We start from the raw sequence: 6741 nt of genomic DNA on the forward strand, positions 1-6741 counted from the left end.
TGTTTTTTGAGTGGCGAACAGTCTGGGTTTTTTTTGTTAATTGAATGAGTGAAAGAGTCTGATTCTTTATGTACGTGTGTATGGCTGTATGTGTGTGTGTGTGTGTGTGTGTGTGTGTGTGTGTACAGGCCTTGTATAGTGCCACAGTGCCATAAGTGCCAATAGAACCGTGAACTCCTTAATTTTCCTCCGTCTTGGGGCTGTTAAGGGTGTATGGGTGTGTGTGTATGGCTTTGTATAGTGTATATATGTGTGTGTATGTGTGTGTGTGTGTGTGTGTGTGTGTGTACAGGCCTTCTCTAGTGCCACAGTGCCATAAGTGCCATGGTGCCAATAGAACCGTATACTTCTTAATTTTCCTCCCTCTTGGGGCTGTTAAGGGTGTATGGGTGTGTGTGTATGGCTTTGTATAGTGTATGTGTGTGTGTGTGTGTATGAGTAGGGTGCCTTGTATAGTGCCAGTGGTCTCAAAATGTAAAATCGGGTTTGCAGACATTGCTTGCGTTGGAGACTGTACAATATTTCCCTTCGCTGTTTTAGAGGTGCTAGTGGTTCGTGTATGGGTGTGTGCAGGTGTGTATGGGCTGTATAAGGTGTGTGAGTGCGTACAGTGCCACATAGAGCCTTACAGTGCCAGACCAGGGGAGTGAAACAAATCTGGCATCTTCCTAGCTGACGTCATGGCGCGCGCAGCTACTCGGTTTCATTTCAGTGATCGAAAAGTGTAATAGCGAATCTTGTCTCCCTGCCTGCAGCCTGCCCTAGCCTGACCCGCCAGACATGTGCCCCAGGCCTTCCCCTAGCCTGTAGAGCCATGTAAGCCTGCAGGTCAAGGTCAGGTTAAACGCAACAGGCCGTAACGTGAAAGATGAAGAGATTTACGAAGACTGTGTTTGATGGGCTCAGGTCCTCCGTGCAGGCCACCAACAAGCAAGAGGTTGAGGAAATACAAATTTTTGAGACTCTGCAAGCTGATGCCTTCCAGATCGCGAAGGTAATAGTCACACCTGCTCACCCTGCACGTATCAGCCTGATAGTCCAAAATAGTAGTGAGATACAATGACATTAATGGTTCTTCAATGTCCGCCTCCCTCTCTCTCTCCCCTCCGCTGCCTGTCACCAACTTGGCCCTCTCTTCATTCGTTTTTTTTCAGTTTTCTTATCTCCTGCGCTTATTGTTATCGCCATACTGCGTGTATAGATAGTTTATACACCCATACATCTGCCATGAATGTATAACCGTGATAGTCCAAGCTGTCAGTGAGATAGTCTGATAGTACGTGTTTGGACTCCTCTCCCCATCATCCGACCCCAAACATCCGCCTTGTCGCTAACATTTTTGCTTATTTCTTCCCTGCTACGCTTATTTATACATCTATACTGCGTCCATACATAGATTATACATTGATACATGTACCCTGACTTTCTATGCATGTAAAAATGTGTCTATAATAGGAAAAATAACAAGATAATCTTTCCATATTTTTCCTTCCTTTCCCCGCCCCTTCCCCAAAACATCGGTGCCATTCTTTTTTTTCCTTGTTTCTTCTCATTCACGCCCATCCACACGCCCACACGACGCCCATAGGTGGGTTATACATTTATATATCTACTATTCACATCCCAGCCCGATAGTCCTAGTCTGTAGTTAAATAAGATAGTTTGTGTTAGCGTCACCTGTGCCTGCATCTCCATCCCCCCTCCCTCTCTCTCTCTCTCTGTGATCCCAGACTGATAATATTAACCTTTATGCTAATTTCTCCTCTCCTACGCTTATTTATACGCCCATATACTGACCATACATAGTTCATACATACATACATTTACTATTCATGTCTCAGTTTAATAGTCCAAGCCTTTCATGAAATAGTATTGGTTAGATCGTGTCATCTCCGTCCTCTCATCAGGCGGACTCTCGTTATAATTTTTGCTAGTTTCTCCTCATCAGCGCTTATCCATAGTTCAATACAGCGTCCATATATAGATTATATATCCATACATCTACCCTCTACCCCACTACCTGTAGATATATAGCAGTAGTGAGAAAAATGCAAGTTAACTGTGCCCACTTCACCCTGCCAAAACATTGCTTTCAAATTTGCCTTTTTTAATTTTTTTTTTTTCATTTCTCCGTACATAAGGGGAATGACATGTCCTATACAATACCCATACATAGAAAATGCATGTATATATTTGTCATGTGTCACTGTATATATAGATTTGTACCTGTAATGATAAAAGTATGAATGTATGCTTTGGGTCTAGGAGGTGAATGAATCTTCAGTTTGTTTTCTTAATTTCTTGATGTCACTGTACCACAGCACTGTACCCTATGGTGCTAATGGTGCAGGAAGGCCTTGTCTACCTTCACCATAAGCCACTGTAGCATGCGTCACTGTACTTTAAAACTGTACCCAAAAAAATTAACCTAACTGGCCTTCACTTGAAAAAAAGATATCGTTTTATTTTTATTTTTTCGTGTGGTTAATATTTCAGTGCTACAGTACCACAGCACTGTACCCTATGGTGCTAATGGTGCAGGAAGGCCTTGTCTACCTTCACCATAAGCCCCTGTACCATGCGTCACTGTACCTTGAAACTGTACCACAAAAACTTAACTGGCCCTCACCTAAAAAAAATAGTTTTTTTTCTCGTGTGCTTAAAATTTCAATGCTACAGTACCACAGCACTGTACCCTATGGTGCTAATGGTGCAGGAAGGCCTTGTCTACCTTCACCATAAGCCACTGTAGCATGCGTCACTGTACCTTGAAACTGTACCCCAAAAACTTAACCTAACTGTGATGTTCCGAGACCTTGTAAACGATTTCCGAGAGTGGTGGATGAACTTGCAAGACTCCCACTGTTGGTGTACCATGTCAGTGTACATTGTGGTGTTAATGGTGCAGCAGAAGGGCTTGGCAGTGTACCATGTGCCATAGTACCTGAAAAACACCTGTAAGACTGTTTTTTTTCTTGTTTTCTTCCGATATATTTGTTTATTTATTTATTTATTGCGTTTTTTTTTATCTAATTTTTTGGTTAGGTTCGGAATCCTGAATCATGCATTTTTTTCTATTTCTTTTTGTTATTTTACTTATTTATTTTTATATAATTTGGTTTGGTTAGGTTAGGTCGGCTGAGTTAGGTTAGGTTAGCTTCAGTTCATCAAAATTAGGTCAGGTTAGGTTAGGTCAGGTCAGGTTACTCTAGAATAAGTTAGGTTACGTTAAGTTACGTTCGGTTAGGTTAAGTTAGGTTAGGTTAAGTTAGCTTACATTAGGTTAAGTCAGGTCAGGTTAGGTTAGGTTAAGTTACGTTAGGTTAGGTTACGTTAGGTTAGGTTAAGTTAGGTTAGGTTAAGTTAGGTCAGGTCAGGTTAGGTTTAGTTTAATTTTGCTTAGGTCAGGTCAGTGCAGGTTAGGCTGAAATTGATATTAATTTGACTATTTTAGCTTTGACTACATAATGATAGTTTACTACTACTACTACTACTACTACTACTACTACTACACATTTTCCTTTCCTAATTTATTTATTTATTTATTTAATATTTTAGTCTGGTCAGGTTAGGTTAGGTTAGATTATGTCAGGTTAGGTTAGGTTAGGTTAGGTTAGGTTACATTAAGTTAGGTTATGTTAGGTCAGGTTAAGTTAGGTTAAGTTAGGTTAGGTTAGGTTAAGTTAGGTTAGGTTATGTTAGGTTAGGTTAGGTTACATTAAGTTAGGTTAGGTTAGGTTAGGTTAAGTTAGGTTAGGTTAGGTTAAGTTAGGTTAGGTTAAGTTAGGTTAAGTTAAGTTAGGTTAGGTTAATTTAGGTTAAGTTAGGTTAGGTTAATTTAGGTTAAGTTAGGTTAGGTTAAGTTGTGTTATGTTATGTTAGGTTAGGTACAGTGATACAGGGTAAGCAGATATGTTGGGTACCATTGAAGTCATAAGCTACAGTAAAAATCTACAGTGACATGAACAGTAGAAGGTCTCAAACTTCTTGGAAGTTCAACACAGTGGCGCTTCTAATGGTACAGTGTGAAGGTACGAGTACAGTGACGTGTTATATAGTGGCCAGTGGTGCAGGTAGACGAGTCCTTCCTGCACCACTGGGACCAAAGGGATACATGAGTATGGTGCAGTATTAGTGAAAAATTCCTACTTCCTAATATACTGTTGTTCTGTTACTGTTTTCTGTGTGTGTGTGTGTGTGTGTGTGTGTGTGTGTGTGTGTGTGTGTGTGTGTGTGTGTGTGTGTGTGCGCTTCAAGTGTACGTTTGTGTGTGTATGCGTCTCATCACTGTCATGTATGCAGGGACACAAACAAACGCAAACAAAGGTACAAGTTCTTAATGACGTATTTTTATAGAGTGATACGATATTTAAAACCATAATTTTCTCTGTAAGTGTACTTTGCTATAGGTAAAGGGATATAGGGTGTGTGTATGGGTGTATGATCTATGTATGGGTGCAGTATGGGTACACAGTTCCTTTTATATATAGAAAAATATTGAAAAAACTTAAGCATATTTAAGATTGTTTGGGTTGCAATGGCAGTCAGATTAACATAACGTATTTGCTTTTTTTCTCAGTAAATATGCATTGCTATGGGTGAAGGGATATAGGGTGTGTGTATGGGTGTATGATCTATGTATGGGTGCAGTATGGGTATATAATTCCTTTTATATATAGAGAAATATTGAAAAAACTTAAGCATATTTCGGATTGTTTTGGTTGCAATGGCAGTCAAATTAACATAACATATTTGCTTTTTTCTCAGTAAATATACATTGCTATGGGTGAAGGGATATAGGGTGCGTGTATGGATGAATGATCTATGTATGGGTGTAGTATGGGTATATAATTCCTTTTATATATAGAGAAATATTGAAAAAACTTAAGCATAATTATTTCAGATTGATTTGGTTGCAATGGCAGTCAGATTAACATAACTTATTTGCTTTTTTCTCAGTAAATATACATTTCTATAGGTGAAGGGATATAGGATGTGTGTATGGGTGTATGATCTATTTATGGGTGCAGTATGGGTACACAATTCCTTTTATATATAGAGAAATATTGAAAAAACTTAAGCATATTTCAGATTGTTTTGGTTGCAATGGCAGTCAGATTAACAACATATTTGCTTCTTTCTTACTAAATATACATTGCTATGGGTGAAGGGATATAGGATGTGTGTATGGGTGTATGATCTATGTACGGGTGCAGTATGGGTATATAATTCCCTTTACATGTTTAAAAATATTGAAAAAAAACTTAAGCATATTTCAGATTGTTTTGGTTGCAATGGCAGTCAAATTAACATAACGTATTTGCTTTTTTCTCAGTAAATATACATTGCTATGGGTGAAGGGATATAGGGTGTGTGTATGGATGAATGATCTATGTATGGGTGTAGTATGGGTATATAATTCCTTTTATGTATAGAGAAATATTGAAAAAACTTAAGTATAATTATTTCAGATTGATTTGGTTGCAATGGCAGTCATATTAACATAACTTATTTGCTTTTTTCTCAGTAAATATACATTTCTATAGGTGAAAGGATATAGGATGTGTGTATGGGTGTATGATCTATGTATGTGTAACGCTCCTTTTTATTATTTCTGTGTTTCTTTGAGTCTCCCCAATAATTGTTTTCTTTTGTAGCTTGCGGTGAAGAGGAGGATAATAGCGGTAATTAAAGGTTTAATGATTATATGAAAAAGTATATTTATAAGGCGTGTATTCGTGGGAGTGATTTAAAAGTCTTGAAACATTTGTTATAAATAGTCTTTACTTATTTCAACTGTGGTTTTCTCTAATCAGTGGTAATACGAATAATAGGATTACATCATGTTGCGTCAGCCTACCAGTAACTCATAAGGTGTCATTCCTTAGCTTATAAAATATGTTAGTAATTTAAAATTCAATTATTAACTTCAACTAATGTCCAGCCTATATGCTCACCTTGCTAGCCAATTATTCCTGCATTTTTATTTAAACTCACGGTTCAGTAAAATTATGTGTGAAAGAAGAGAGAGAGAGAACTAGCTAAGGTTCCAATAACTTCAGAGGCCTGTGGGTGTTGAGGGAGAGAGCACAGAATGGCGTCTCCCTTCCCTCTGGCAACAGGTGGGTCTCGTAGCTCTGAAATATTTATTTTTTCTTTTATTTAGAAGTGAATATTACTGTGTTCATGTTTATTATTCATGTCTAGTGAAGATATAGTGACTGTACGTGTTGACAGAATGGCGTCTCCCTTCCCTCTGGCAACAGGTGGGTCTCGTAGCTCTGAAATATTTATTTTTTCTTTTATTTAGAAGTGAATATTACTGTGTTCATGTTTATTATTCATGTCTCTAGTGAAGATATAGTGACTGTACGTGTTGACAGAATGGCGTCTCCCTTCCCTCTGGCAACAGATAAAATAGCCGGTGTTGGTCCCACGTGGAGACAGGCCACAGAGTCTTGGGAAAGTGTTAGCCATGTAATGTTTCTTTAGTCAAATATAATCTACTGTGAATGTGTTGTGAGCAATATTGTTGCCGTAGAGAAGTGATGGATGAAGGCTGTGACGCTATTTAGGGATATAACGGTGCCCAGAATCAATGGTACTCTTGAGGAGTTATAAAAGTAATTATTTTCTTGTGTATTCGTAGTGTTAAGTAACGGAGTATAAGTGTATATGCCATACCAGAATTTCAAGTGCCTTTTCTTTTTTTTTTTCTAGATTAACTACTCGATAAAGTGT

General features: G+C 38.3%; 1 protein-coding gene across 8 annotated transcripts in view; it reads left to right on the plus strand.

Moving 5' to 3' along the window:
* The first annotated feature begins 690 nt into the window (after nucleotides 1-690).
* LOC135098637 (uncharacterized) overlaps nucleotides 691-6741 on the plus strand; it is a 14993-nt gene continuing 8942 nt past the window's right edge. For 2 of the 8 annotated variants that reach the window (XR_010267225.1, XR_010267226.1), the window contains exon 1: nucleotides 693-994. The gene's annotated coding sequence lies outside the window, so the exon portion shown is untranslated. Of the gene's footprint in view, nucleotides 995-6057; nucleotides 6123-6245; nucleotides 6267-6741 lie in introns of those variants that run through there. The other 6 variants (XR_010267227.1, XR_010267224.1, XR_010267223.1 and 3 more) reach the window with 6 other exon arrangements.

The sequence above is a fragment of the Scylla paramamosain genome, unplaced genomic scaffold, assembly GCF_035594125.1.
Source record: "Scylla paramamosain isolate STU-SP2022 unplaced genomic scaffold, ASM3559412v1 Contig71, whole genome shotgun sequence".
Taxonomy (NCBI): Eukaryota; Metazoa; Arthropoda; class Malacostraca; order Decapoda; family Portunidae; genus Scylla; species Scylla paramamosain.